Source organism: Giraffa tippelskirchi, chromosome 1, assembly GCF_054371585.1.
Source record: "Giraffa tippelskirchi isolate mGirTip1 chromosome 1, T2T-mGirTip1v1.2.pri, whole genome shotgun sequence".
NCBI classification, from domain to species: Eukaryota; Metazoa; Chordata; class Mammalia; order Artiodactyla; family Giraffidae; genus Giraffa; species Giraffa tippelskirchi.
Window position 1 is genome coordinate 115,344,978 of NC_137275.1, and position 11,293 is coordinate 115,356,270.

Below are 11,293 nucleotides of genomic sequence, written 5' to 3' on the forward strand. Positions count from 1 at the left end.
GTTTTGCTTTATCATCTATTATTCATCACCTTATCTGCCTTTTTTGCTCCAGAATTTCTCTGCATCATCATTTACCTTTATATTCTGCAATTGTTAAATAAATATATAGTATTGGCATATATTCTGATAGTTGTTGAAGGAACAGTGATTAAAAAGTTTGGACTCTTGAGATGGGTTCCTCCTTAGTGGGAAAGAAACATCCATAAATAATATTCATGAAACACAGGTAGATACTATATCAAAACATGAAATTGTCATTTTTTGTAGGTCCAAATTGGTCAACTTTGAGACAACACCATAATGTGCTGATATAGATTTTGAAAGTATTGCTTAAGATACTGTGAAAAATGACAGGTGTCAGGTGTCAGGCAGTAAAGAGATCAGGAAAGGAGATACTATTATTGGATGAGGAAAAAAGTATTTTCCACACAAAGGAGAAAACTTTAGACTTGAAAGTATCAAGGAACTTGGCATATTCCAGGAAGCATAAGAAGATAGTTATTGAGAGATAAGTATCCAAACTGTTTCAGTTTAAATTTCACTCCACCACTGACTTGCCATAAGGCTATAAGCTATTAATTTTTCTGTCTTCCAGTTACTTCGTTTGGAGAATAAAGGTGATAATAGGACCAGCTTCATCCAGTTGTTGGAGAGTTAAATGGGTTTCATGTTAAGGCTCTCAGGATGGTGTCTGGCAAAAGACAGTCCTCTGTCCATGTCAGTTGTTGAAAGATGAAGACTGGAGAGCCCTTCTCTCCTTCATTTGCATCCCTAAAGCTCTGTCCTCCCTCCTTTCTAAGGCTGTCCCTGTAGGAAGTGTAACCAAAAGTGGAGGTCTGGCTCCTCACCCCTCAAAAGCCAATAGCAAGACAAATTTTGTGGAAAGTTAAGTTTACTTTATTTCAGATGCTGGCACCTGAGGTGGGGGAAAGGGCAGACTCTAGTCCAAAGGCTGACACCCCCCCTGACAAGCGGTGGACAAGAGCTTTTATAGACAGAGGGGCTTCATGCAGACAGTCAGCTCCAACCGTCTTCTTTAGGTTGGTCATGTGCTGATTGCTCTAGGTACAAATAGTCTCCCATTCCATGGCTGGTTTGTTTCCATTTCCCTGAGGCTAGTTCTCAGAACTGTGGCAGCTTACGTCATGGCCACAGTCTGGTCATCCTGTGGTTAACTTCCTCCACCTGCTGGGGGTTTCAGTATCTACAAGACAGATCACAGAACATGGTTCAGAATATTATCTAAAGGCCCAGAGAAGGAACTGAATGTCCTTGGGTATGCTTAAAGACTAAACTATTATGGTTTTGTCCTGTCCAGCTGCTTTTCTTTGCTTCTGCACTTTCTCATGTCTCTGATTAAACTTCCTCTTTGGCTAAAGTTTTTCCACAGACAAAAGGCAGGGCGAGGACATAGGAGGGAAGGACCATAGGGTCCTGCTTGATTTCAGAAGTATCTGATCGCATCATCTCTTGCTGTAACTCTCCAAAACTTGGCTCCATCAATTTTCTCTCTTTCAAGTGCTCTGCATCTTGCTGAGGAAACCAACACTCTCTTCTTCACTGAGGAGGCCTTGTACTGACCCCAGCTGAAGATGAGTGGACCTTCACTCCGAGGTTGTCAAATCTGAATGCTGTGCATTTGCCAAGGGTCCACCCACAGGGCAGCATTGCAGGGCTCGGAGCCTCTTCTGTGACCCACTCTGAAGTGACAACATTTCACTCACTCATGAGTGAAATGGCTTCACATCATGTCAGGATTTTTCCACATGACCTTAACATTATATCGTTACTGTAGCTTCAATTTTTTTAAGTCTTTATCTCTTAGATTTTTAATTATAAAAAAATGGATACTTATTTTAATGGGAAGAATAATAGAGTTTGGTAAAAATGAATGATCTCACACTTGCTTGTCAATCCATCTCTTATCTCACTCATCATGGTAACTGGTATTAAGAGCCCCATGTACATCCTCTCATTCCTTTGGCCCTTCTCCACACTCAGACAAATGGTCTTGTCCTAGGATACTCTCATTTGGATATTTAACACATGTAAATTTTAAATTTGTGTTTTGTTTTAACTAAAATGGAACCATTTGCTACCCAATATTCTCAAACTTTCTGTTTTCACTAAGAGTGTACTATAAACATCTCTTCAGGACAATGGAAATAGATCTAACATAGATGCTTCAAGGCATGGGTATAAACATAATTTTTTATTCAACATTCCCCAACTGGTGCTTCCATACTGTAAAAAATAGCTTTTGTATACATTTTTTTAAAATAAGTTGGTTTTTTTTTTTAACTTCAGAAGGTGAGATCTTTAAAACTGGGGCTGCTGAGTCACAGGTTGTGAGTCTTTTTACATTACCAGTTATTGACAGAGTACTTCCCAAGAACGATTTTAGTAAGTCTCCCTCTTGTTTATCAGAAACATCAGCAGCAGCAGGAGATGTTTTCACTCGTAATTATTGCCAGTCTGATGCGTTAAAAATACCTTGTTATGGTTACATTTTGCATTTCCCTTACTACTTAGAAACACTGAAGATCAATTCATATGCTTGTCAGTGCTTAAACTTTATCTTCTGTGAATATCTAATTTGCTTCTTATTTTCTTCAATTATTTGTATTTTTATTAATTGGCAAGAGCTAAGAGTTGTACACAACTGAGTGTCTGAACAACAACAAAAAGCTCATTGTATATTAGAAATACTAAATATTAAAATAAAATTAAAAGATGAACAATAGAGTCAGAATATATTTACAGTGCATATTCGGCTACATTAGCACCACTGGGTATATAGAAAACAATGTGTTGTTGAATGTAATAATGCCATCAAATATGTTTATAGCTTCTGGGTGTGCTGTCTTACTTAAGAAACTCCACTTTCCCCACGTCTATTGTCAAATCTAAGGCTATACAAATACTCCTCAAGATTATCTCCAATAATTTGATCATTTTATTTCTATACCAGACATTAATTAATTTAGATTTTTAAAATTATTTATAATATATCGGTTTCATGTGTACAACATAAACATCAATAGTTTTATAGTCTTATACTTCATTTAAAGTTATTACAAAATATTGGCTATATTTCCTTGTGCTATACAATATATCCTTATTGCTTATTTATTTTATAGATAATAGTTTGTGTCTCTCAATCCCATATCCTCACTTCCCTCTCCCCACTGGTAATCACTAGTTTGTTTCCGTGAGTCTCTCTCTGTTTTGTTATATTCATTTATTTGTCTTACTTTTTAGATTCCACATATAAGTGATAATATAGAGTATGTAAAGTCTTTCTTAATCTGACTGATTTCACTAAGCATGATACTTTCTAGGTCTATGTACATTGTTGCAAACAGCAGAATTTCATTCTATTTTATGGCTGAGTAATATTCCATTATATACACCACCTATTCTTTATCCATTAACCTGTTGATGGACACTTAAGTCGCTTCCATATTTTAATTATTGTAAATGTTGCTGCTATGAGCATTGGGTGTATGTCTATTTATTTTATTTGGATATATATCCAGGAGTGGAATTGTTGGATCATACAGCAGTTCTTTTTTTTTTTAGCTTTTCAAGGAACTTCCATACAGTTTTCCACAGAGGCTTCACCAATTTAAATTCCCACGAATAGTGTACAAGTGTTTCCTTTTCTCCACATCCTCACCAGTATTTGTTTTTTGTGGTATTTTTTATCTTAGCCATTCTGACAGGTCTGAAGTGAAGTGTTGTTGTGGTTTTGACTTGCATTTCTCTTATAATTAGCAATGTTGAGTATCTTTTCATGTGCTTATCAGCCATCAGCATGTGCTTTTTGGAAATATGTCTATTCAGGTCTTCTGCCCATTTTTAAGTTGAAATGATTTTTTATATTGTTTGTATGAGCTGTTTACATATATTTTGGATATTAATCCTTTATTGGTCATACCATTTGAAAATATATTTCACACGAGGTAGGTTGTCTTTTCACTGTGTTGATGGTTTTCTTTCATAAATAAAAGCTTTTAAATTTAATTAGGTCCCATTTGTTTATTTTTGCTTTTGTTTCTCTTACCTTAGAAAACATATCCAAAAATATTGCTATGTTGATATCAAAGAATGTTCTGCTTTTGTCCTAGGAGATTTATGATTTCTGGTTTTACATTTATGTCTTTAATCCATTTGAGTTTATTTTTATATATAGCATAAGGGGGTATTGTAATTTCATTCTTTATATGTAGCTTTCCAGCTTTTCCAACACCACTTGTTGAAGATACTGTCTTTTTTCCATTGTTTATGTTTTCCTTCTTTATTGTAGATTAATTGACCATAGATGTGTGGGTTTATTTTGGGACTCTCCATTTTTTTCCCATTGATCTATGTGTCTGTTTTTGTGCCATTACTGTATTGTTGTGATTACTATAGCTTTGTAGTGTAGTTTGAAGTCAGGGATTTTGATACATCCAGCTTTGTTTTTTTTTTCTCAAAATTGCTCTGGCAATTCAGTCTTTTGTGATTCCATATAAATTTTAGAAGTATTTGTTCTAGTTCTGTGAAACATATCTTGTGTATTTTGATAGAGATTGCATTAAATCTGTAGATTGATTTGGATAGGTAGTATGGACATTGTGTCTGACTCTTTGCGACCCCGTGGACTGTAGCCTACCAGGCTCCCCTGGGATTCTCCAGGCAAGAATCCTGGAGTGGGTAGCCATTTCCTTCTCCAGGGGATCTTCCCGACCCAGGGATTGAACCTGGGTCTCCTTAGTTTCAGGCATATTCTTTACCATCTGAGCCACCAGGGAAGCCCATGGACATTTCAACCATATTAATTCTTGTAATCCAAGAACATTGGCTATGTTTCCATTTCTTTGTACCATCTTCAATTTCATCAATGTTTTATAGTTTTTAAAGTATAAGTCTTTAAATTCTTCATAGGTTTATACCTAGATATTCTTTTTGATGAAATTTTAATTGGGGGTATTTTCTTGTTAATTCTCCCTTTATGTCTCTTAATATTTGCTTTACATATTTAAGTGGTCCTGTATTAGGTGTATATACATTAATGAGTCTTATAATCTCTTTTGGCAATAATCCCTTTATAATTATACAATGCCCTTCTTTGTCTTTTGTTATATAGTTCATTTTAAAGTCTACTTTGTCTAATATAAGTATTGTTATCCCTGCTTTATTGTCATTTCTGTTTGCATAAAATATCTTTTTTCATCTCCTCACTTTCAATATGTATACACTGAGAGACTCTGAAGTGAGTCTCTTATGAGCAGCGTACATATGGATATATTTTTTTAACCCGGTCAACCACGCTATGTCTTTTGATTAGAGCACTTAGTAAATTAGCACATAGTGATAATAGATAGGTGTATATTTACTGCCATTTTGCTGCTTGTTTTATGGTTGTTTTTGTAGTTCTCTATTTTTTTCTTCTTTTAGTTTCTTCCCTTGTGGTTTGATGATTTTCTTTAGTGGTATGCTTATATTCCTTTCTCTCTAGGTTTTGTATATCTATTGTAGGCTTTTGATTTGTACTTACTATGGGGTTCATGTATACTGACCTATAACTATATCTGCTTGTTTTAAACTGGCAGTCATTTTAATACAAGCACATTTCCCAGTGGCTCAGATGGTAAAGAATCTGCCTGAAAAAATGTAAGAGACCCAGGTTTGATCCCTGGGTCAGGAAGATCCGCTGGAGAAGGAAATGGCAACCCACTCCATTATTCTTGCCTGGAGAATCCCCTGGACAGAGGCACCTGGCAGGCTACTGTCCATTGGGTTTAAAGAGTCAGACATGATTGAATGACTAACATTTTCACTTTTTTTCACTTTCATATATAGTGACCTATAAATATACCTGCTTGTTTTAAACTGGCAGTCATTTAACTATAAACACATTCTAAAAGATATACCTTTTTATACTTGTGTTTTTGATGCCATATTTTATATCTTCATGTTTATCCAATCACTGTTTATTATATAGTTTATTTTATATTTGTTTAATCTTTTACTCTTCATATTTTGCTCTTCATCAAAAGAGCAAGAGAGTTCCAAAAAAAATCTACTTCTGCTTGATTGACTATGCCAAAGCCTTTGACTGTGTAGGTCACAACAAACTTTGGAAAATCCTTAAAGAGATGGGAATACCAGACCACCTTACCTGCCTCCTGAGAAATCTGTATGGAGGTCAAGAAGAACCAGACATGGAACAACAGACTGGTTCCAAATAAGGAAAGGAGTACGTCAAGGCTGTATATTATCACCCTGCTTACTTAACTTATATGCAGAATACATCACGTGAAATGCCAAGCTGGATGAAGCTGGAATCAAGATTGCTGGGAGAAATATCAATAATTTCAGATATGCAGAAGACACCACCCTTATGGCAGAAAGAGAAGAGGAACTGAAGAGCCTCTTGATGAAAGTGAAAGAGGAGAGTAAAAAAGCTGGTTTAAAACTCAACGTTCAAATAGATAGCCAACGGGAATTTGCTGTATGGCTCAGGAAACTCAACCTAGAGTGGTGGGATGAGGAGTGAGATGGGAGGAAGGTTCCAAAGAGAGGGGATATATATGTACCTATGGCTGATTCATGTTGAGGTTTGACAGAAAACAAAATTCTATAAAGCAATTATCCTTCAATAAAAAAACTAACAAAACAGAAACTAAGATCATGGCATCTGGTCCCATCACTTCATGATAAATAGATGGGAAAACAATGGAAACAGTGAGAGACTTTATTTTCTTGGGCTCCAAAATCACTGCAGATGGTGACTGCAGCCATGTAATTAAAAGATGCTGGCTCCTTGGCTATGATAAATCTAGACAACATATTAAAAAAGCAGAGACATTACTTTGCCAACAAAGGTCTGTTTAGTCAAAGATATGGCTTTTCCAGTAGTCATGTATGGATGTGAGAGCTGGACCATAAAGAAAGCTGAGCACTGAAGGATTGATGCTTTTGAATTGTGGTGTAGGAGAAGACTCTTTTTAAAAAAATTAATGTATTTATTTTAATTGGAGGCTAATTACTTTACAATATTGTAGGTTTTTTTTTTTTTTGCCATACATTGACATGAATCAGCCATGGGTGTACATGTGTTCCCCATCTTGAACCCCCCTCCCACCTCCCTCCTCATCCCATCCCAGTGCACCAGCCCTGAGCACCCTGTCTCATGCATTGAACCTGGACTGGCAATCTATTTCACATATGAGAATATGTATTTTTCAATGCTATTCTCTCAAATCATTCCACCCTTGCCTTCTCCCACAGAGTCCAAAAGTCTGTTCTTTATATCTGTGTCTCTTCTGCTATCTCACATATAGGGTCATTGTTACCATCTTTTTAAATTCCATGTATATGCGTTAATATACTGTACTGGTGTTTTTCTTTCTGACTTACTTCACTCTGTATAATAGGCTCCAGTTTCACCACCTCATTAGAATTGATTCAAATACATTCATTTTAATAGCTGAGTAATATTCCATTGTGTATATGTACCACAGCTTTCTTATCCATTCGTCTGCCAGTGGACATCTAGGTTGCTTCCATGTCCTGGCTACTATAAACAGTGCTGTGATGAACATTGGGGTACATGTGTCTCTTTCAGTTCTGGTTTCCTCAGTGTGTATGCCCAGCAGTGGGATTGCTGGGTCATATGGCAGTTCTATTTCCAGTTTTTTGAGGAATCTCCACACTCTTCTCCATAGTGGCTGTACTAGTTTGCATTCTCACCAACAGTGTAAGAGGGTTCCCTTTTCTCCGCACCCTCTCCAGCATTTATTGTTTATAATCTTTTTGATAGCAGCCATTCTGACCAGTGTGAAATTGTACCTCATTGTGGTTTTGATTTGCATTTCTCTGATTTGCATTTCTCTAATAATGAGTGATGTTGAGCATCTTTTCATGTGTTTGTTAGCCATCTGCATGTCTTCTTTGGAGAAATGTCTGTTTAGTTTTTTGGCCCATATTTTGATTGGGTCATTTATTTTTCTGGTATTGAGCTGCAGGAGCTGCTTGTATATTTTTGAGATTAATTCTTTGTCAGTTGCTTCGTTTGCTATTATTTCCTCCCATCTGAAGGCTGTGTTTTCACCTTGCTTATAATTTCCTTCATTGTGCAAAAGCTTTTAATTTTAATTAGGTCCCATTTGTTTATTTTTGCTTTTATTACTCTGGAAGGTGGGTCATAGAGGATCCTGCTGTGATTTATGTTGGAGAGTGTTTTGCCTATGGTTTCCTCTAGGAGTTTTATAGTTTCTGGTCTTACATTTAGATCTTTAATCCATTTTGAGTTTATTTTTGTGTATGGTGTTATAAAGTGTTCTAGTTTCATTCTTTTACAAGTGATTGAGCAGTTTTCCCAGCACCACTTGTTATAGAGATTGTCTTTTCTCCATTGTATATTCTTGCCTCCTTTGTCAAAGATGAGGTGTCCATAGGTGTGTGGATTTATCTCTGGGCTTTCTATTTTGTTCCATTGATCTATATTTCTATCTTTGTGCCAGTACCATACTGTCTTGATGACTGTAGCTTTGTAGTATAGTCTGAAGTTAGGCAGGTTGATTCCTCCAGTTCCATTCTTCTTAGGAGAAGACCCTTGAATGTCCCTTGGACAGCAGGATATCAACCCAGTCAATTCTAAAGGAAATCAGTCCTGAATATTCATTGGAAGGACTGATGCTGAAGCTGAAGCTCCAATACTTTGGCCACCTGAGGCGAAGAACTGAATCATTGGAAAAGACCCTGATGCTGGGAAAGATTGAAGGCAGGAGGAGAAGGGGATAACAGAGGATGAGATGGTTGAATGGCATCACCGACTTGATGGACATGAGTTTGAAGAAGCTTCGGGAGCTGGTGATGGACAGGGAAGTGTGGCATGCTGCAGTCCATGGGGTCTCAAAGAGTCGGACATGACTGATTGACTGAGCTGAACTTAACTCTTCATATCAGCTTATTTACATGGTACTCAATCATTACTATATATTTTCCTTTACTAGTGGGATTTTTCCTTGCCTATTGATACTTCTTTTCCATGTAGAGAAGTCCCTTTAATATTTATTTTAAGGTAGTTTAGTAATGAAACCTTTTAGTGTTTACTTATCTTTCAGTTCTGAGTGATAGGGCGTAGTATCCTGAGTTTTAAGTTTTTTCCTTTCAGCACTTTAAATATATCATATAGGCCCTTCTGGCCTATAAAGTTTCAGGTGGAAAATTTGCTCTTCCAGAAAGCAAATGTGGCCAGAGCAGGTGCTCAGCTCAAGCTGGGTCTCATGCTGGGGTGGTTGCAGGAAGCTATTCAGAGTCCCAGGCTGTTTCAGTCTGCTTCCTCAACCATGTTCAGGAGTAAGCAAGCATGTGTACAATTCTCAAGTTGAGTCTAGGTTTCTTACAGACATGCTGTCAGTCCCTGAATCTCCAGAGAACCCAGTCACTGGTTCTCTAACCAGCTGGGTGGACTCACCTTCCTGGTGTCAGACCCCAGAGCTGGAGCACCCAATATGTGGGTTGAACTGCTCACTCCCCAGAGATCTCTCCCCATTTAATGCCCCTCCTCTTCTGAGTCCTGTCTCAGGGACACAGGTCTCTACTTGATTACTTTTCTTTCCTTTCTACCTGATTGTATCTGGATCTTTCTTGCAGTCTTGGTTGTACAGGAGTCCTCTCCCAGTTTCCAGTTAATTGTCAGTGGTAATTGTTCCACATGTAGATATATTTTTGACGTGTTCATGGAGGAAGGTGAGTTCCATATCCTCCGTCATCTTGATCTCCCTCTGGATTTTTAAAAATATTATTTAAAATGGTGGTTGAGATTTATTTCTTCCAAAGGAGTTGCAAAAAGTATCAACACGATGTTTTAAAGGATTTTATGTGTACACATGACATTAATCAAAAGAGATATCTTGATAAATGTGGTCACAGGACTGGAAAAGTTCAATTCTCATCCCAATTCCTAATAAGGACAGTACTAAAGAAGGTTCAAACCACCAGACAATTGCACTCATCTCCCATGCTAGTAAGGTTATGCTCAAAATCCTTCAAACTAAGCTTCAGCATTATGTGAACCGAGAAATTCCAGATGTTCAAACTGGGTTTAGAAAAGACAGAGGAACCAGAGATCAAATTGCCGATATTCACTAGATCATAGAGAAAGAAAAGGAACTTCAGAAAAACATCTGCCTCTGTTTCATTGACTATGCTAAAGCCTTTGTATGGATCCTAATAAACTGGAAAATTCTTAAAGAGATGGGAATACCAGGCCATCTTACCTGTCTCTTGAGAAACCTGTATGTGGGTCAAGAACCAACAGTTGGAACCTTGTATGGAACAACTGACTGTCCACTTCAATGGACATGAACTTGAGCAAACTCCAGGAGATGATGAGAAACAGGAAAGCCTGGCATGCTGCAGTCCAGGGTGTTAAGAAAAGTCCGATATGACTTGGCCACTGAACAACAACAATCTGTTAAAACTGAGCTAGTGCCAGTTACAGTTACAGTTGAAGAGAGGGCTTTCCTTTGTTTTTTTAACTTCTTATTTTATATTTCAAAAGGACCCTGATGCTGGGAAAGATTGAAGGCAAAAAGAGAAGAGGGTGGCAGGGGATGAGATGGTTAAATAGCATCACTGATTCAATGGATGTGAATTTGAGCAAACTCTGGGAGATAATGAAGGACAAGGAAGGAAGCCTGGCATGCTACAGTCCATGGGGTCCCAAAGAGTTGGGGACTTAGAGATTGAAAAATAATACCCAACTAACAATGAGTTTCAGGTGAACATCAAAGAGGCTCAGTCATACATATATCTACATTCACTTCAGGAGGGAGCTTTCTTTAATCCAGTATAGCTTTATTTCTGTAGTTCCTAAATTTAGGAGTCTTTTACTTCACTCTTTGAGTCTGAATTGACTTCAAGTATTTTTTTTTTCCTTGCTATTTGGCCTGTATGTGGGATCTGATATGAGACAAACCAAATGCCACGAGTGCTGTTTGTTTTGATTTGACTTTAGTAATTTTAGTTTCCTCAGATTTGCAATGAACTTAAAGAAATCTATAACATGTGATTATTATAAGGATTAAATATAATAATGCATGTAAAGAACAGCATAGTGCTTAATAATCAGGTTTTAACAAACGCAGGTTTTATTGAAAGTGAAAGTGAAGTCTCTCAGTCGTGTCTGACTCTTTGCGACCCCATGGAGTGTAGCCTGCCAGGCTCCTCCAGGCTCCTCCATCCATGGGATTTTCCAGGCAAGAACACTGGAGTGGGTTGCCATTTCCTTCTTCAA